Source organism: Betta splendens, chromosome 15 (genome assembly GCF_900634795.4).
Source record: "Betta splendens chromosome 15, fBetSpl5.4, whole genome shotgun sequence".
Lineage (NCBI taxonomy): Eukaryota > Metazoa > Chordata > Actinopteri > Anabantiformes > Osphronemidae > Betta > Betta splendens.
This window is the reverse complement of record NC_040895.2, coordinates 18033921-18055471: the sequence shown is the minus strand read 5'-3', so window position 1 is coordinate 18055471 and position 21551 is coordinate 18033921. Positions and strand designations below refer to the sequence as shown.

Here is a 21551-nt window from a genome sequence, read left to right as displayed (position 1 = left end):
TGGTGTCATTGGAAAGGAAACTCCTTCTACAGTAGTTTTATAGAAAGAAACAGTGTGTTACTCTTATACAGGAAAAAAATAACAATAAAAAGATAACTTTTTGAAAAACCTCAATTAGGATTTTTCCCTTAAAGATATAAGCAAATACCTCCCTGATGGCTGATAGCAGGAAGAATGAAGCCTTGTGCATTTTTATATATGAAGAAATAAATCAAATAGTGTTAAAAGCCAATCTATGGGACCTATTTCATTCCAGGACTGCAGTTTGACACTCCTGCCCTAATAGGTCACAACTCTGTTGTGCATCAATCTACTGTACAGACACCAGGGAGGGCGCAAAGGAAAACGGCTGTGGTGCTTGTTTACATCCAGCATTTACTGGCTTAACGCTAGAAGCTGAGAAGTGGGGAGTGTGGTTCTCAGGAACTTGAACATGATTGGCTAGGGGTAACCCTGGCAACGCCATACTTGGGCATTTTCCGCCTTGCTTGGGCTGAAACGAGGCTTACGGCCTCTATCTTGTAGTCTCCGCTTTAGTTTCTGTTTCAAATCTAGCAAGTTATGGAGCAAAGAAGTGGAGGAAAATTATTTTTCGCTCAGGAGTGGGAGCAGAACACTTGCAGATTTCGGACCATTGTGGATGTACCGTGTTTTTTGGACCGAAAGGCTTTTTTGGATTATGCTCGCTGGACCTTATCGGACAGAATGAGACCACACTCGACGTGAATAGACAATGTTTGGGTTCAGAAGTCGTCAAAAGTAAGTGATGGAAAATGTATGGATTTATGGATTATGGATGGATTTTTTATGGTTATTGTTCTTTTAGCGTTTGGTGATTGTTGTCTCTGGAAACGGCTAATATGGCTGGAAAGATGAAGCTTTAGTTTTCGGTTGGATCTGTCGCCTGGTGATGCTAATTAGCAGCGATAGCGTGACCCTGTCAGTTCATAGCCTGTGTTTGAGCTACGTCCTCCTAGCTTCTTTCTCTCTGTAGCAGTTCTCTGAAGACCACGGCGCTCTCGTGTCGTGTGTTTGACTACATTGCAGAATGTGACACACATCACATCTGCAACACAAGCGTGTGGTAACCTGACCTGATCCTGAAGCCTTATGAGGCGCTGGGCGTTATCTTAAGGGGCGTTAGCTTAAGGGGAATTAGCTTGGGGCGTTAGCTTAAGGGGAATTAGCTTGGGGCGTTAGCTTAAGGGGAATTAGCTTGGGGCGTTAGCTTGGTACAATGCGTGTGCAGTGTGCACAGACCGATGGATGAGCGTGTGACACAAACACTGGTCTTCTAATTGTTGTTGCAGCTGCTCTAAGGTTTCCTGATGTTGTTCTCTGTTTACACATTGTGCGTACCTGCCCATGCAGATGCTGCAGGCGTAAATAGCTCGAAGCCACCACTCCCAAACAGAAAGACCCGAGGATTCCGTGTAACTCATTCAGCCACTGACTTTGCTCCAAAAGGCTTGTGACAAAGTGTCGCCACGTACTGATCTGCACGGAGGAGAGCTGCTAATCCATCAAACTCCTCTTTTGCATTTCACTGTTAAACCCAAAGCTACATTATGTCGTCGCAGTGTATTTTTTGGTTCTATACAGTTGAACTTGTTTAATTAGCAGCCCACAGCCAAGGACGCGCGCAGACGGAAGGTTAATGGTGATGTCCTTATCAAGAACTGACATTCACAGCTGCCTGTAGATTATATTTCGCTCAGCTGAAGCAGCGCATCCATCTGCAGACACAAAACCTGGGCTCCAGCGCTTTACAGCGCGTGGAGGATTACGCACCTCACGCGAGGAACCTTGATTAAATCCCATGAAAGACTCGAAGGCTCCATAAACCTTTGTGTTGTGGTTCCATCGCTGCAGCAGCAGCATCCTTCCATCCGCGGACAGACAGTTACATCACTGTTGAGTTTAAATGCCAGTGAAGACGGCTTTTCATTTAGTTTGTGATTTGAATGCACAGGGAGCGGAGCGGTGCACGTCTTCGTCCAGTCTTATGAGGAACCTTCAAGTAACATGGCTGAAGGCCCAAACGCTGCTGCTGTCTCGATGCCATGTAGAACTCTGACCTGGTGGTTTTTATGAGTGGTATATAAATGAGTGGATTGTAAACCTTGAACCAAACAAAACTCATAAAAACTTGCTGAATCACTGCTCAGAGGCCACAGGCTACAAACTAGTACTAAAGACTCAAACACACATGAAGATGAACATGAACACTGTGACTGGAATGAATCCATTGTGTGATGGAATGATCACAATCACAGCTGCGGGGCGAAGGTAACAGATGAGCGGAGAAGTAATTAATCCCCCACCTTCTGTATCTCCACATCTCTCCTCAGGTCGCCTTCCTCCTTCATTTCATTACTTTCATTTGGTCTTATTCTCTGGTTCTGCCACCTCTTTGGCCCAGAGGCCCTTCCTACACTTCAACTCTGAGCTCATAACTGCCTTAATTGAAACCGTCATTGCCTTAATTGCTTTAATTAATCACCTTTCCTTTGGTAAAGCCTTTGTGGGGATTTGTAATTGCTGCTGACAGTGGCTGTTTGGTGAGAGCTGCAGGAGAGAAGAATAAATATATTTAGAAGGGGAGGACGGAATGATGCTTTTTCATTTTACACACGGAGGCAGTTTAGTCAGCATCTGGTCAGACCTATATGACCACAGTGTTACTAGATTAATGAAGGTAACAGTGAGAACACCTTTAGTTGTATTTGTTGGTTCTTAAGCCCATTCTGTATATTAATGTATATTATATATAATGTTTTTCCAGACACATCAATGGCAAGTGATTGAGGTTTTTCGGCTTTGGAGGATGATTTTATACTCACAATGTCTTCCTCTTTATTTTATTTAATGTAAATACTCACATACAGTTTTTTTATTATGACAGCATTTCTGTTCGGATAAGAAACGCTGAGAAATGTAAGGAAACTATATAAAATTGTTTAGTGCATTTGAGAAAAAGTTTTCTGGCAATGTGGTTTGTATTTATTACAGTTTTTACTAAACTCAGTTTTGGTTTGAATGACTCACAGATGATCTTAATGCGGATTCATTGTGCTGCTGTCTTCGCTCCTTCAAAATGAGACTCTGCAGTGAATACTAAAGAGATTAATGGTCGTGAAGGAACTGCTACAAGTATCCAAATAAAGAAATGTGAGAAGAAATAGGGAGTGGGAGCTGGATGCTTAATGGGCCACTAACTTTGGGCTTAATACAGGTGAGCGTTTGTGATTATGTGGGTATAAATTTATTCTAATTAACGTCTTTCTGCTTTTCTTCTCCGCTTCTCTGTTGAAACATTCAGGTTGCAACAGAGATGTGGTAAATATGCTAATTTGAAATAAATTAAAAAGCCGGTGGCATCATCCAGAGGCTGCCAGGCAGACAGAGACGCATCACCATGGGTTATTTCACAGCCCAGATATTAACAAAGGCTCCTCAGACTTGGCCTCAGGCAACAAGGTCTGAACCACAGGGCTCAAGTATTCCCTGCAGGAGTCGAACTGAACACGGTGGCGGTGGGATGCGTTTACTCCAAGCAGGAAGGGACCAGGCTTCGTGTGCTGCTTTCAGAACCGCCGCTACAATAGAGACACATGCAGCAAAAAAACACCAAACAGCAGCCTAGAAAAAAGAGGCCTCAAACTGAACCTAGGAGCTGCTCCGGTTCTGACCTGGAATCCTTTGGTCCAGATTGATGCTGTCTTTACAGGACAGAGCGGAACCTGGCGCCAGAACCCAAAACCCAAAGACAAACTGAAGACCTGCTCATCCAGCTTCATTCTGCAGCAGCAGTTTAAAGACGTCCAGGATGCATTTGTTTTCCCCTCTCTGTTTGTAACATCGTTTGGACAGCGAACTGACCACCATCTCACCTTTGCATCCGCCAGCGACGGGTCTGGGTGGAGCTCCGGCAGCTTAAAGGGCAGCGAGGCCACAGCGGAGAGCCCAGATAAATGAGGCGTGTATTTCACCAGTTTCTCCCACCACGTCAAGGTGGGCGACATCCGTCACTCCACCACAATGACACTTTAAATTGGTTACGTCAAATTAAGCTGATGTATCATGGCGCTGAGCCGGGGGCTTCAAATTGGTTTGGGGGCCTGTTATGAGGAATAGGTCAGCATTCATCAACACTGGCTTTTACTTGTCCCCAGGCAGGTTCTGGTGCACTTCCCGCTTCCCCCGACCAGTGATCAGTCAGGACTGCGTCACGCTGAGTCCTTATAACATATAACAGGTGGACTTTACTGACTGCTGGTCTCAGTCGAGCCTTGAAGGCCTCCGTCTTCCTGCTGGTGATTTTCCTAAGCAGCTCAGCCAGTTTTCAGTCAGCTTTGATTAAAATTCATGCCAGAATAGAATGCCTAATTAATTAACCTAATGATTTATTAACCATCACACTCCGAATCTGGCAGCGCGCTGCATGAATGATGTGTTGATTTCATGCACGCACAGTCTCCTGCATTGGGTAGATGCGGTCTCGTCCAGACTCCGTCCAGAGAGGCGACACATGGTGCTACGTGCCCCGGCGCCGCAGCCATGCATGTTTGGACTGCGGAAATGCTGATAAAAATGATACGGCTCAGCGATTCACATCCACACCTCCAGCCATGTGGAAAGTGCAGACACAAGCTGTATCAGTTTAACACGTTGGACACATTTGCACACTTAGTGCAGATGGTTTCTTCTTTGCTGTTCTCAGAAAACGCAGGACTTGTGGGACGGACTATGACAGGACTGTTCAGCTGTGGAAAGTTGTCAAGCTGCGTTAAACGGAGTCCAGTTATTCAGACCAACACGTCAACACGTTTTTCTAGATTCAGGCCCTCGTTTTTTATTTTTCAGAGCAGACTGGACAAAGCAGGTTAAGATGACAGCGTTGGATTAAATGAACTAAACGTATCCCTAACGTTCTATCCCCCATCTTCAGTGGAGCCTGGTGCAGAGCAGGGGACCCTTTAAGAGAGACCTGTTTACATCTAGTAAAGACTCTACGTGCGCTGGAAATAGAGACGAAGCACCTGCTTTAGCATCGATGGTCTGACGGGAAACAATGCGGTGACGTTAATTTTCCTCCCACTTACTGAAGAGGACTGCAGTCACCAAAGGAAGGACTCTGCTGAATTCTGCTGGAGTGTCCTTCATTTGGAAGATGATTTTTGTTCTCAACTGCTTGTTATATTAATGGTCCTAAAAGTCACATTGACTGAGGCTGAATGTCTTGTGTCTGGAGTTGAAAACATGAGGGCCTGTTAACCTCCATGATTTTGCTGGGATTGCTTCAAAGTGCTTCGCCTCAGGAGAAATTAACCCCAATTCTGTTGAGTCTGAGGAAGGTATTAGCGGCAAACTCCAAGTCCCTCGTCGTCGAGCCGTTTTCATTTCACACTTTGATTCGTTTGGTGCTGATTGTTTCTTTGCCAAATCAGACAAACTGTTAAATATTCAGTGAACTTTGATGCAAAACCTAAAACTATGAGTAAACTTTCAAATCTTCCTGCTACACCCGTCACTTTTTATGACGTAATATTTTATTGTTGCTGCACTAGTGATTTCACCATCTTCTGATCAGCTCATCCAGAAAATGTTGAAGTGAAATCAAAAGACTTCATATCACACACTTGTAACATTTTATCTTAACATTATCAAAGATAACATTTGATTATTGGACATAATAATATATCATATATAAAAATACAGTTATACGTGTTTTCCCTTGATGACTCATACAGTACATTTTCTTTATCTCATATATAAATATATATTGTCGTTTGTTGATTCTTTCCCATTTTAACAATAATTCTTTAACTTCCTCACATCCTGCATGTTATGACCTCAGTCTCAGTCAAACGTGTCGTCAGTACTGTAAGTTTGTAACAGCTTCCACCTGCTCAGATAAAAATAGCTGCATGAGATTTTTTTCTTAACCAGGACAACTGCTATTATTCATACACTATAGATCTGAGTAATCTCTGTCAAGGACGCGGGAGTCTTCTCAGGATTTAATTGGCTCCAGTGGTGTGGAGGGAGTGCAATTAGTGACAGGTGAAGAGAAAGAGAAGGTTTCTATCACAGTCTAAGCATCAGTGGTGGAGGGTCCAGTGTCTATAATAAATGACCAATATTATCATCAAGCCTCTAATGGGATCAGACTTGTTTGCTGCTCTACTGTAACATGTTACAGTAACTTCCATACCGTGACCTTTGAACTGTAATCAAAGTTGTGTTTTTTTCCATCTTTAGGGTTTTTGCTCGTCCTCAGCTCTAAATGCTCTAAATGTTGAACTTGTGCTGCCCTGGGTCTTAACCCGGTCTACTGCCGTTAAATTGTTCTGTCTGAGACCCAGGTATCGGTGCCTCCACCCGCTCAGCACAGTGTAGCATTTTAAAATGCAGTCTGGTGTCGGAGCGTCTCAGGAAGTTGACCAGAGACGTGGGGGTTGAGACATGAGGCTGTTCCTGGGAGAGGACTTCTTTGTGCTCACATTTCTCCTGGCTGATGATCAGCAGCTGTGAGTCAGAACAAATCTCGGCTTTTCCAGTGTAAATGCTCAATGTTCCTCCAGAAATCAAAGCTGTGGCAGGAGAGGGAGGGACGCGAGGCATTGGAGGCCATGTGTGTCCAGATTGGAAATTCGTGATTCAACTCTGATTGATGCGTGTGTCTGTGCAAACTGACGTGTTATCACCGGCCTGCAGCCCCTTCTTTAGCTGAAGGACCTGCCTGAGCCTTTCAGAGGCCAGAGGCTTCACAATCGCAGGAGAGAAGCGTTTAGCCGCCACGGCCGTGTGTCACCGCAGAAATGCAACACAACCTCTTCTTTTGTGTCTAACACTCTACAAATAATTAATTCATTTTAACCAAGCATGTCTTTAAATCAAGCCTTTGCCGATGCTGGACTTGGGTTGCTATGGTAACCATCTACGGTTGCGTTTTGATAACAGCAGCAGGTGATGAAAAGTTCTAAACATTCCTTGTCCCACGATGTCACACAGCATCCACCTACACACACACAGGGCTGTGCAGTCAAAGACTTGGCTCAACATCTGGTAGCTTCATCTGGAGCTTAAGTTGATCCTCAAATAGTCAGAAGAAGAAAGCAGTCGGGATCAGGTTTGGAGTTGTTGTGATGTAAACCTGCTCGGCTACAGACTGTGGTCCAAGTTCATGTGTCAGTGCTTCATATTTTAAATGTTCCTAAAAGTCCAGGAAGAGCTGATTAAGACGCAGGCGAGCGCACACACAAACACAAAGACGCAGGCGAGCGCGCACACAAACACAAAGACGCAGGCGAGCGCGCACACAAACACAAAGACGCAGGCGAGCGCGCACACAAACACAAAGACGCAGGCGAGCGCGCACACAAACACAAAGACGCAGGCGAGCGCGCACACAAACACACAGACGCAGCAGCGTCAGACAGAAACTGCTGCAGTTTGGCCCTCCGGCCTGCTGGAGGCGCAAGTGTTTTCAGTCTTGTCTGGGTTTTGTTGTCACTTGACTTCCTGTGTTGTTTCCTGGTTTCTGTCTGAACATGAGTTCTCTCCCCACATGTGGGGCTGCAACAACTGATCGACAAATCGATAATGACGGAAATCGATGACGGAAGTTTATTGATAATAATTTGCCGTTATCGACTAGTCGATTAGTCGGCTGCTCATTTGACGGCGCAGCGCGACGGCCGCTGGTGAAATGCCGAAGGAAACAAAGCAGGCGGCAGCAGCAGAAAGGCTGCGCCCTCATTTCTTCATACGAGCATTAAACGTTACGTTAACCTGCAAGTCACACAAAGTTCAGCTGGTGGTTTGTAAATAGTACAACCTACGGAGAACGTAAGAACGAAACACTGCTGTCCCGGATGTAGCAGCGTGTTAACAAACGCTGTTACTTTGTTACTTCATGTGTTCTGACGCAAACGTCAGCTGGCTGCGCATCATCTCGTTCGCTACACAGTGATGAACGGCGCAAAACATCCGAAATCTCAGTCCAGAAAAGTGCAGTCCTAGGAACAGCAAGGATACTATATATATACCGAGTGGTATACCGAGTGATATATATATATATATATATATATATATATATATATATATATATATATATATATAAAAACACACAACACTCTATTCTCACCCTCCGCGGGTGGTCTCATCCACTTTCCAAGCTCGGGTCCTCTACCAGAGGCCAGGGAGCTTGAGGGTTCTGCGCAGTATCCCTTGCTGTTCCTAGGACTGCACTTTTCTGGACTGAGATTTCGGATGTTTTTCCAGGGATCTGTCGTAGCCACTCCTCCAGTTTGGGGGTCACAGCCCCTAGTGCTCCGATCACCACAGGCACCACTGTGGCCTTCACCTTCCAAGCCTTCTCCAGTTCTTCTCTGAGCCCTTGGTATTTCTCTAGTTTCTCATGTTCCTTTTTCCTGATGTTGCCATCGCTTGGTATTGCCACTCCCACCACTACGGCTTTCCTCTGTTCTTTATCCACCACCACAATGTCTGGTTGGTTCGCCATTACCATTCTGTCAGTCTGGATCTGGAAGTCCCACAGGATCTTGGCTCGCTCGTTCTCTACCACCTTGGGAGGTGTTTCCCACTTTGACCTTGGGGTTTCCAGTCCATACTCCGCGCAGATGTTCCTTGTATACTATGCCAGCCACTTGGTTATGGCGTTCCATGTATGCTTTGGCCTGCCAGCATCTTACACCCTGCAGTTATGTGCTGGACCGTCTCTGGGCCTCTTTGCACAGTCTACACCTTGGGTCTTGTCTGGTGTGGTAGATCTGGGCCTCTATGGCTCTGGTGCTCAGGGCCTGCTCCTGTGCAGGCCAGGATGAGTGCCTCTGTGCTGTCCTTCAGCCCAGCCCCTTTCAAGCCATTGGTAGGATTTGTTGAGATCAGCCACTTCAGTTATGTTCCGGTGGTACATCCCGTGCAAGGGCTTGGTCCTCCCATGATGGTCCCTCTTCCAGCCATCTCATCCTCTGTTCTCCACTGCCTGAGACATTCACTCAGCACGTCATCTGTCGGGGCCCTATCCTTGATGTACTTATGGATCTTGGATGTTTCATCCTGGATAGTGGCTCTCACGCTCACTAGTCCTCGGCCTCCTTCCTTGCGGCTAGCGTACAGTCTCAGGGTGCTGGGTTTGGGGTGGAACCCTCATGCATGGTGAGGAGCTTTCGTGTCTTAACATCTGTGGTCTGTATCTCTTCCTTTGGCCACCTTATTATTCCCGCAGGGTATCTGATTACTGGCAGGCATAGCTGTTTATTGCCTGGGATTTGTTCTTGCCATTGAGCTGGCTTCTTATGGACTTGCCTTACTCGTTGGAGGTATTTGGCTGTTGCCGCATTTCTTGTTGCCTGTTCAAGGTTGCCGTTTGCCTGTGGTATTCCAAGGTACTTGTAATTGTCATCAATGTCTGCTATTGTTCCTTCTGGGAGTGAGACCCCTTCTGTGTGGATTACCTTGCCTCTCTTTGTCACCATCCTCCCACATTTCTCGAGTCCGAATGACATCCCGATGTCCGAGCTGTAGATCCTGGTGGTGTGGATCAGCGAGTCGATGTCTCGCTCACTCTTGGCAGACAGCTGATGTCATCCATGTAGAGGAGGTGACTTATGGTGGCCCCGTTCCGGAGTCGGTATCCATAGCCAGTCTTGTTTATTATTTGGCTGAGGGGGTTCAGACCTATGCAGAACAGCAGTGGGGACAGTGCATCTCCTTGGTATATGCCACATTTGATGGATACTTGGGCAATTGGCTTCCCATTGGCTTCAAGGGTGGTTCTCCACAACCTCATCGAGTTTGCAATGAAGGCCCTTAGAGTTCTGTTGATGTTGTACAGCTCCAAGCATTCAGTGATCCATGTGTGTGGCATTGAGTCATAGGCTTTCTTGTAGTCGATCCAGGCTGTGCACAGGTTGGTGTGTCGCATTCTGCAGTCTTGGGCGACTGTTCTGTCTACCAGGAGTTGGTGTTTGGCTCCTCTGGTATCCTTACCAATGCCCTTCTGTGCTTCGCTCATGTATTGACTCATGTGCCCACTTATCTTAGCTGCGATGATGCCTGACATGAGCTTCCATGTTGTGGAGAGACAGGTTATTGGCCGGTAGTTGGATGGGACTGTACCCTTTGAGGGATCCTTCATTATCAGGATCGTTCGCCCTTCGGTTTAGCCATTCAGGGTGAGTCCCATCCCTTAGCAGCTGGTTCATTTGTGCTGCCAGGCGCTCATGGATTGCAGTGAGCTTCTTTTGCTGTGGTCTTCCCTCAGATCCACCAGCCACTGTGCATCACTGTTGTGTGATGCCTCCCTTTCCCATATACCCTCCCAGTACTGTTCAGTTTCCAGCCTTGGTGGGTCTGCTCTGTTGTTATTACCCTGCCATTGAGAGTACACTTTCACAGGTTGTGTTGCGAACAGCCGGTTTATTCGTCTGGCTTTGTTATCTCTGGTGTATCTCTTTAGGCGGCTGGCCAAGGCTTGTAGCCTTTGCTTGGCAGTTTCGAGTGCTTCAGGTATGGGCATCTGGCTGTACCTCTTAGGCATTGGTCTTTTCATTGCACCTCTCTGGGCCTCTGTCATTTGGCTCACTTCCCTCCGAGCTGCCTTGATTTTTGCCTCCAACCTTCGTTTCCATGGTGGGTATTGTTTCTCATGGCTCCCATGGTTGCTCTTATAGCCAAGCACCTCTACGATCACTGATGCTGAAGCGTATATCAGCTCATTGGTTTCTGTGATTGTTGTGGTAGGGATCGCTCTCAATGCTGCATTCACATCTTCCATGAGACTTTCTGATGGTACTTCACTTAGCCGTTGTAGTGGGGTTCGGGGTTGCCTGTTCAGTCTCGCCATGATCTTATCTTTCAGGTCAGTCGCTGCCTCGCTCAGCGTATCTGTGCTTATTGGGGCTTCGTACCCAATTTCCGGTCGGGAGATGGTTGATGATGAAACCTCCCCTCTGACCTGGCGTCCTGGCTCCCCCTTGCCGTAGCATTTGTGTTGTATCTCGTCAATCTCAAGTTGTGATAGCAGTTGCCGTTTGTGGATGTTGGAACACTGAGCTACTAGTTGCTTCGCCGTCAGCCTTGAATGTGGGTTTCTCCGTTCCCATTCACCGCACATTCTTTGCATGTAACCCCTCTGACTAGGGTTACTTGAGTAGTGACCTTGTTAGACCGGGCGACGTCTGAGCCGGTATCTCATGTGGTTCATTGTCTCTCATGATATGAGGTAGGCGGTAGCTTGAAGGGTCTTGCCCAAGGACCGATTGAGCTATCCAGCGAGCTATATATATATATATATATATATATATATATATATATATATATATATATTTTTTTTTTATTTATAAAATAATCAACAGATTAATCGATTATGAAAATATTCGTGAGTGAGTTACAGCCCTACTCATATGAACATGTTCAGATGGTCTGGTTGATGTCATGTCCTGCTGTTATGTTAACGTGGAGTCCAAGTGTTTAGTGTTGGTATTTAAGCAGTGTTCTTTATCAGTTGGCATGTTCCACCTTTAGTTTTGTCCGTATTTCTTATCTGTTGAGCTGTTAAACCTCCTGTTCTCTGTCCATTGTTTGGGTCGGTGCATTGGCTCCACCCGTTAGCGGGTCTGGCTTCTACTAGTACAGTACATGTGAAGTTTCCTGGTGAACGGATGTGTCTCGTCGGCCTCAGAGGCCGTGTGGTCCGTCTGGCAGCTGCAGCAGGCGGTCCCTTACTGTTGGTTCTGAGCCTTGGATTCGAGGGAACAGAAACACACAAATATGCTGAGACGCCGGCGCCACTGGATCGAATGTGAGGCGGCGACTCTCCTTCCAGCCCACGAGCCACAGTTGACCCTCCATCGATAGCCGTGCTGCCGGAGGCCGGTTAACTCATTCTCCAGTTCACTTGTCTCATTAACATAAGTGCATTCAGCGTTATCTCCTCACTGGTGCAGAAAGAGAAAATGAAAAGGCCCACATGCAAAATGTTGAACAATTTCACCCACAGTTCAGGACACTTAGGAGGAAATGGAGTAGAGATAAACGTGGCCGCGCTTTAATTGAAACTGCTGGAGCCAATCAATAGCAAATCATTGGTTTTGACCAGTACAAAGTCATTTCTGTTTAAACCTTGAAGGCAGGTTATGGTGTATATAGTGGTCTGCGGCGGAGCTGCTCTGCTCGTTGGCAGCCGCCCACCGCTGACATTGAACGCCTGCCAGAGAATATTTAAAATAAAAGCTTATTGGTTAATGTATTAAATGTGCTCAGTAGCTCGTCTGCCTTTATTGCCTCTGCCACTCAATTACTGTAAGTTATTGGTCTTGACCTGAGATCTTCAAGCACGTGGAGACGTAAGCTTCAGTTTCACACAGCAGATGAACCTAAATGTCTCTCGTCGTTCTGCATGCAGCTGTCACGTTTCCTGATACAGTGGCCAAATTACTGCACAAGAAGCATTTCACAGTGTTGCACTCTATTATTATTATTTCAGTTTCTGACTTTTAAACCACACAGGAGCCAGAACCAGCAACAATAACAACACATGTATTAGTGAGAGATCCAGAACATGGACTGAAGGTTCCGCCTTCGTGGCTCCAACGTGGAACATTGTTATTGTTGGCAGCGTCGTTGCTAGAAACAGAAGAGGTTTGTTCTGCTCATACTGTAGGTCCAGATTCAGACACCCACCACCAGATGCACCGCGAGCAGCTGGAGAGGCACAAACTGGACCATGAGAGATTCACTTTGTGTTGATACAATTAAACGGAATGAAAAAGGTTCATAACGTGTTTGTCTCTTACAGTTTGAGAGAGAAAACAGAGAAAGGGGAGAATAAAATCTGAAAGCTGACGTCTCGCAGGCCGAGGCAGAACCTCCTTTAATTCTCATGTAACAAACATGAAAGTCCAGTACGCGGATCTCTTCAGCTACAGGCTCAAGCTTGTTCATGGGAATGTGCTAAAACGCTTAATGACTGTTCAGCCCACGATTATGCAGCACTTTCATTTGTGAAGGTCTTTAATAAGTCGCACATGAATCTATTTGTGGCCGACGCAATTACCATGATTTATAACTACATACTCTGTAGGCCACACACCGAATATTTCATGTCTGAGCAGGAGTCGCACGAAGGAATTCATTAAGGAGGAAGTCGGACAGAACAGGACGAGTAATTAAAGCGCTGTGAGCGCGTGGCGCTTTAAGATCACGTTAGGTTTAATCACGCACCACGAAAGGAACACTGACAACAAACACCAGGACCCAGTTTGTCTGCTCTGACCAAGGTCAAGGTCGTCATCCGTACACGGAACCGGGAATTATTTATTGTTTAGTCTGAGATTTATTTTTAAATGTGAAGCTTAGGAAAGTGCGATTTGAGAAAACAGGAAAGTGGAGCAAAGTGAAGCGTCGGCAAACTGGGAGTCACTGGTGACACTGGAGTCGCACAAAGCAGAACATGTGGAGCTTCATGCGAAGCGAGTAGAGTAGAACATAGTGTTGTCACGACAACAACACCCGGTTCAGAAGCCTCCTTTGGCAGCAAGTGGAGCTTCCACGCTTCCTGGTGACGTCTCCACACACTCTGCTTCACATGAGCACGTCCTCGTCCTTCTCTCAGCTCCTCCCACTCGCCCTCAGACGGGGCCTGTGTTTAGCTCCACTCCTTGGTGGTCTTTGCAGTCCGCGTGGTCACAGGAGGTTTCACCTCAGTTTGCCTTTCACTGTTTTAGGATGAATAACGCTTCACGACCCCTTTGTGCTGTATCGTTCTGTAACGGGTTTTTAAACGTTTGGCCAATAATCTGGTGTAACTAGACTGGGTTTTCACAGCTAGAAATAATCCTGTTCTGCAGATTCACACGTCCTCCTGTATGTGACACGTCGTTAGCTGTGAGCTGTGTTACCCGTGCACATGGCAACAGCATGACATGTGCAGTGTCGCCTGGAATCCTCCTAAAGAGCCGCTTGCATCACAGATCTGAGATCTGCGTGTCGGCAGCTTCCTCGCGACTCCTCACTTTCTATCCTCCTTCAAACCTGAGTCTGTATCAATCTCAATGCGTAGGCGTCTTTAGCACGAGCAGACTGTGATTAGTGCACGTCCGCGCACGCGTGTCCCTGCTCCCGTTCGAACACAACACCAAAACTCCCGGATTGTGCTGTAGGTGTGCGACGCCCGGCTCCCGTTTCCTCCTCGGTCTGGGAAACATATTGCCGAAGGAGACAAACACACACATCTCACACTGCGCCCACATGGCAACAAGGGAACTCAGCAAAAAGAGATGGAGGAGACAGGAAGCGGCGGAGCTGCTGCGAACAGAGAAGAAGAGCGGGGCAGAAACGAGGCCACATGCGTCCAGCCGTCTGCCTGCATCTGGACACCCACAGGCCACGGCTGCGTCCTCTCCGTCAGACAAACCGCTGCGTCGGCCTCGTTGCTGCACCTCGGTGTCAAATTACACATGACGCAAACATTCAAAGGTTTTCTGCTGTTTGTGTGGATGTGCGAAAGAGCCCGCGATCCTCAAGCTGCCTCTGCCTTTTAACCCCTCTGTCCGACTACGGTGGAGCGTCTGTGTGGCTCAATCAGACTGATGCACCCTCTCCTCCCTGTCGCCGCGTGTGTGGAGATGTTCACATTCTCACACCTGCATCACTGGTGTCTGACATCAGAGAGGAAGGAGCGCTACGTCTCAACAGACAGAGACACAACTCCTGGCCTTGGGTTTGGGAGCTACAGTCTGTGTGTGTGTGTGTGTGTGTGTGTGTGTGTGTGTGTGTGTGTGTGTGTGTGTGTGTGCGCGAGTGCGTGTCTGTGTGTGTGTGTGTGTGTGTTTGCGTGTCCGTGTGTGCGAGTGCGTGTCTGTGTGTGTGTGTGTGTGTGTGTGTTTGCGTGTCCGTGTGTGCGAGTGCGTGTCTGTGTGTGTGTGTGTGTGTGTGTGTGTTTGCGTGTCCGTGTGTGCGAGTGCGTGTCTGTGTGTGTGTGTGTGTTTGCGTGTCTGTGTGTGTGTGTTTACGTGTCCCTGTCCCTGTGTGCGTGTGTTATTACTGGATCCTTGGTGGTTGTGGTGGTCGGATGCTGTTGTGTAGTAGAACCCTGGGTTTTGTCGCGTCCCGTTTCCTCTGGCTCGTGTCCCGTCTCCACGTCCTCATCACGCGTCCTCCATTGCAGCGACAGCAGCAGGGCTCCGTCTCTTAACATTGGCCACGCTTCCTCCGCGTGTATTAGCGACTCACGTCGGCTCCTTACAGACATGAAAGGTGCAGTTGTTGCTTCGTCTTCTCGTCCTGTTGCATCATCATGTGTTTGCATTTCTTCTCTCGAGACGACTCAAACTTATACGTTATTGCAACATGAATGGATTGAAACCTGGGTGACAGTCAGTGACCAAAACACAAAGTAATAGTACAGGTACTGATGCAGTGATCCTGCAGCTGCACTGCACAGATTTCTAGCACGAGCAGTGATGGTGATGGGACGATTCAGGGTGCTTCACATCTGGCAGGAGAGTTTGGAGACTTCTCTAGGACAAAGATTATGTTTACTAATGAGCTGGTTGTTGTGGTGTGTTCTGTGTGGCCACACACACACACACACACACACACACACACACACACACACACACACACACACACACACACACAGTGTGCAGTGGGGGGAGGGTCCAGGGTGACTCTGACTTTGCTTCCATCCAGGCCCAGCTCACGTCTGCAGCCGACAGAGCCCTGCTCAATCACGCTCCCTTTCTCTCCCCTTCATTGTCACTCTGCTCTGCTAGTGTTGCCGTAGAGACAAGACACACACACACACACACACACACACACACACACACACACACACACACACACACACACACACCTTTCACTCCTGCCGTTCTAATTCTGCTCTTATCAAAACTCAAGCAATCCATAAACCCAAATATGAGCGTTTAGTCCCACACAGCGTCTCCCGACTCGCAGCCATGTGGTAGAAGCTGCACACATTTCTTTTAGTGCGTGAGCTTGTGTGTCTTTGGGGAAAATGCAGGGATTGTAATTGCCTGCCTCTTATCACCGTTTTAGTTGTGTTTAGAAACTGAGTGGCAATGCACGCAGCAAATCAGCCGCTGAAGCAGGGAGAGCTCTTTCTTTTGATGGGGTTGGATGATAAGAATGGGTTTGTTGTTTTCCGTCTCCATTTGCCTGAAAATGCCTCCAATTTAATAAAATTCCTCTCTCATTACGTTTCGCTATCTGGCTTTTATCAAGTCACTCAAATTTTTGTGTTTGCTCCTTTGGCAGCCGCGGTGGTTCTTTGCACTCTCACAGAATTAGATCTGCTGTGTGTGTGTGTGTGTGTGTCTGTGTGTGTTTGCGTGTCCGTGTATGTGTGTGTGTGGGGGGGGGGCATAAAAAGCCATTTCTATCTTCTCTCGCTGGACTGTAGAAGTCAGGACTCGGACGAGAGGCGGCGGCGAGTTTACGACGGCTGAGATGCTGCAGATGCTTTTACTCCTAATGGTGCAGTTGTGTGAGGGAAGGACGTGCGCTGTTGCTGTTGAGGTCGTGTGGGAGGGAGGACACGCTTTGTTAAGCCTTGAATTTAAACCTACATGAATAATATGTGAACAAACAGCAGTCGCAGCGACCGAAGCCGGGTTCTCGGACCCATCATCTGTTTGGTGATGATGTCGACGGAGCAGCTCCACACGTCTGAGTAACAGACCTCCTTCCACCTGCGCTCAGATCCTCACAAACACAATATGCAAATAGAAAAATGGGAACTTGAGACATGATCTTTGTCTAAATATTCCTGAGTGAGTGTGAGTATTGTTTAGGTTTTTTTTTTCACCAGCAAATACTCTTTAATTACTCAATCATTTAGGTTGTTGTTGTGTTGTTGCATAACTGAACACTTGTAAAAGGCCTTTTGTGTCTGTGAAGGTCCTGGTGTGAGGTTTAGAGGCGTCCGCTGTCATCAGACATGTCTGCGACTTTAACGCCTGCTGGAGGCAGAATGTTTGCTTTCCAGACTTCAGTTGCTCTATTCTTCACTTTGATTACTTCCAGTAATTGCTCTTCCAAAGCTGATTAGTTTGTTTCTATACCAGAAAGAACATTAAGTTGCAATTTTCTTTGCCGCTTCGTGACTTTGACGACTGTGGAGTGGAATCACAACCAGGTGGATGGACTGGTGTGACCCCTGCAGCCCAGATCCCCATCAGGCTCTGGACCGAGGCTTCGGCCGGCGTAATGTGACCACAGCGATGGACTGAGAGTCAGATAGAAGCCGGCGTGATGGCGTTAGACGCCGCCCGCCTCCTGCTGTGTGTGGATGAGAGGGAGGAGCCGAGCAGAGTGACTCAGCCGCGGTTCCATTCAATCAACAGGAGCCTTTTCAGGGGAATTTAAATTACATCCTAATTAAATTTACTGTAAATAAGATGACAAATAAACTGCTATTACAGTATATAATACTGCATACTGTGATTTCTTTCACAGTAAAAACACAGTCATGAAATCTGATTATTGATCAGTTGTTTAACCTTAATCGTAGCTCCATGACGACCAGTCCTCCTTTATCTTCATGATGTCACTACTGGATGATTTCAACAAGCATCAGTATCCGTTAGGCCTCACACACACACACACACACACACACACACACACACGCTTTAACGCCTGTGTCCTATCAGGCACTGGATCTGTTTTATGCTCTGGTTGCACGCTTGATGGCCGCTCATCTGTCCACTTTATGTGACTCCATCTTCTCAATAAGTCTGCGTGGTTGCATCCTGAATCCTCCGGGCCTGCGTCTCAGCGCTGAGGTCTAAAAGCATCTGTTAGCGTGACGTGATTGGACAACGCGGCGAACGGGGGACGTGTGATAAAGAAGAAGAAGCTCTGCTCAGGTGGAATGTGTCTCTGGGAGATGGAGACTTGGCAGCATCCTGGATTCTGGACACATGGTGGTTTTATAGTCGTGTGGAGAGTGCAGAGATGGTGTCATTAGCAGCTAGTTCACCTTGAGGTTATGCGTGCTGCACTATAAATACAGACTCTGCTCTCACCTTGGCCAGGTGCTGCACACGGTGTCGCTCACGGTTCCACTCACGGTTCTGCTCACGGCGTCGCTCACGGTTCTGCTCACGGTTCCGCTCATGGTTCTGCTCATGGTTCTGCTCACAGCGCCGCTCACGGTTCTGCTCACAGTTCCGCGCATGGTTCTGCTCGTGGTTCTGCTCACAGCGCCGCTCACGGTTCTGCTCACAGTTCCGCGCATGGTGCTCCTCATGGTTCTGCTCACGGTTCTGCTCATGGTTCTGCTCACGGTTCTGCTCATGGTTCTGCTCACAGCGCCGCTCACGGTTCTGCTCACAGTTCCGCGCATGGTTCTGCTCGTGGTTCTGCTCACAGCGCCGCTCACGGTTCTGCTCACAGTTCCGCGCATGGTGCTCCTCATGGTTCTGCTCACGGTTCTGCTCATGGTTCTGCTCACGGTTCTGCTCATGGTTCTGCTCACGGCGCTGCTCACGGTTCTGCTCATGGTTCTGCTCACGGCGCCGCTCACGGTTCTGCTCACGGTTCTCCTCACGATGCTCCAGCGCCACGCGGGGAAACGTTCTTCTAACAAAGTGTTTGCTGGAGCTGGGTGAGAAGCTGTTCCGTCCACTTAATCTGTAGCACAACAGCTGTGTTTGTCCGTGTTACTTATAAGTGTTACTTATGTACAGGATGTGTCTGTTCAGGAAAGACAAACACAGACGCACAAAAAGGGCCAAAATAAACAAACGCCTTTAAGAGATTCAACCACGTGGAGCAGCGTTTTGTCTGGTTGAGGTTCATGAGTCTCTGCACCATAGATTCATTGGTCCTTGATCGACTCCATGCTTGATCTGCATCACTTTCACTGATGAGTGGAGAATCAGCGCCAGGTTTTAGTTTTACTGTAGTTTCTGTTGTAGCTGTTGTTTCTGTTGGTGCATGCGTTCACTCCCATGCAATGAGCTGCTCCTGAGACAAACGTTCCACCACAAAGTCACATTTCTAATTGTCTCACCTGCAGCACCTGCGTCTGTCAGTTTTCTGTCTATTTTGCTTTAAAAGCCGAAACAATAGCGTGTCTCAGAGTTTTAATGCCCAATTGGTGAAACTGGAACACGTCAGATCTGCAGCTTTATGTAAGTGTTACAAGTTCTATTTCTAAGAATCTCAAGGCCCCTGGATTGAGACTGGGGTGCGAGGCTCCAACTGGCAGCGGTGAATGTGGTCTGAGATGTTGGCATCCGCGTTGAGTGCTCTGACGATCTGTTTGCTGGGGATAAACTGCTGCGAGTGCTCTCAGCGCTCAGTCTCACTACACTGTGTCCTTCCCTTCAGATCTGCACGTTTCCCCTGGCGCTCGCGTTTTTACACCGGCGCAGAGCGAAAGCTGTCAAGCTTGAACATATCCTCACTACGGAGACAAGGACGCAGGAAACAGAGCAGCCTCCAACGAGAGAAGAAGACGAGCGCTCTCAACGGGAAGAAGGGCGTCGGCCGCGGCCTTGATGTGTGGATGCCTGTGTATCTGCACTGTACCACAGGTCAGAGGTCGCGACAAGGTGGAAAAAGAGGAACGCTGGGAAGATCAACACGTCTCATTCTGTGCAGACGCGACGCTGCCGGCGTTGGAAATGACACACGGACACACGTCAACTCAGACTGAGGCTCGACGCTCGCTGATGCTGAGCAGCGCCGCTCGTCCTCTGGGCTGCGTCTGACGGAAGCAGGAGATGAAACGGGCAAACAAAGACGAATGGATCAATGTGTGCAGGACACGGTCGCATCCAGCGAAGGGACGCGAGAGACCGCTCGTCTCCCTGACAGTGGAGCTGTTCAGCGACTGCCTGTTCCCATCCACCGTTTGTTTATGCTGAGCCTTTAAGGACCACAGCCTGAACCAGAACCCTGCTAATAAGCAGCACAGCATCGGCCGGATGCATAATTCATCACTACTAAACTTGTTAGCGCGTACACAGAAGAATAGCCCCTCACACGTTCACACATGAGCAAACACTCACATGTTGCAGGTTGCAGCTTTTCAGCTCATCTCTTTAAATAATAATAGAGCGTCAGGTTTGTCCTTCAAAATAAATACAGAATATTTTGATTACTAAGTTCTTGTTCCGCTCCGTTAATTATTTACAGATACTGTGGTGTCTGCTGGAATCCACTGGCCCAGAGCACAGCAGCTTATCGCAGCCACACACATTAAATGCAGTTTAACTAAAACCAAATCTGCATCACGTCATTTTAATTCAGCGCCGCTGATCCACTGCTGCTGCATGAAGGATGCAAAGAGCCACGGTTTCTACAGGATGTGAACTCCTCATCACAGTGATCTGTCCCAGCGACATCTTGTTTGGTCTTTTGGTCTCTTATCTCCTTCCTGTTGCAGTGTCAGACGAGCAGGGATGCGAGGATGCGGAGGAACGGCTTCTCTTACCCTTCATGTACAAGTTAATACTGTCGAGGTCCACGCTCTTAGGGAGAATTCAATAAATGCTCTGTAGAAATAGAACAGGAATGAAAATCAGACTCCCAGAGTTGGAGGTGGGTCATGGTCCACACACACACTCCAACATCCTCTGATGAGATCAACACCAGCAGCAGAGGCGCCGCTTAAATGGTAATTAGCACGAGCCAAACGGTCCGACAGCCTCAGGGGTGATGGAGGAAGCAGAACTTCCACAGAATCCGCTCCTGTTGGACTGAAAACAGGGCTGTGGACACACACGGCGCATGATTAGTCGCAGCTCAGACCACGTGCTGCATTACAACATTCTGCTGCAGCGCAATTTGACATTATGTGCGTTCAGGTTGTTACTCAGGACTGTGGTTCACACAGCTGGGTCCATTTAAGTACCTGGAACTGCTAAAAGCAACTAATTCTCCCTCGTGTTGACGAGTTGCAGGTTTCCACTGTGTGCATGTACAGTTCTGACCTCGTCCCATCAGGATCCGGTCAGAGCTTCATTCATAATCGCTGTTAAATGCATCTGGACAAAGCACAAACAGCCGAAGGTAAGACACACTTTAATTAAATCCACACCCAGCATTAACGGCCTCTCCGCTGGGCACCAACCAGGTCACTAGGAAAAACGGGCAGAACCACGGGAGCGAGGTTCCGGTTCTGCTGCAGACCAGTGCAGTCACATCCACCTCCTCGTTGTTCTGTCTCGTCCATGAGCCTCCCGTCCCACCTCCTGCATGTGTCAGACCGCTCTGTGGGTCTGTCCATTAGAGTCGTGGTGAGAAGGACCATTAGTGCTGCACTTCATTTACTCCAGCCTCTAAATCATCTGTCAGGCTCCTCCACATTCTCCGTGGTTCAAGAAAGATGCACAGACTAAACGCAGACATCCCTTCGCGACAGGCTGTTTTTTTACTGTGTTTTATTTTAATCAAGAATGATTCAGTTTGATATTTCACAATCCCATTCTTCTGGTATTAAATGCATGTGTGCAGCTTGAGACGCTATGGTCTGAACCAGCTCAGTCTGC

The 21551-nt window shown here is 47.7% G+C and overlaps 1 long non-coding RNA gene across 1 annotated transcript; it reads left to right on the top strand.

The window, feature by feature from the left end:
* The first annotated feature begins 339 nt into the window (after positions 1 to 339).
* LOC129603037 (uncharacterized) lies at positions 340 to 4863 on the top strand. The gene is made up of 2 exons (XR_008692583.1): positions 340 to 759; positions 3051 to 4863. It is a non-coding gene; the product is annotated as an uncharacterized LOC129603037 (long non-coding RNA).
* Positions 4864 to 21551: the final 16688 nt, after the last annotated feature.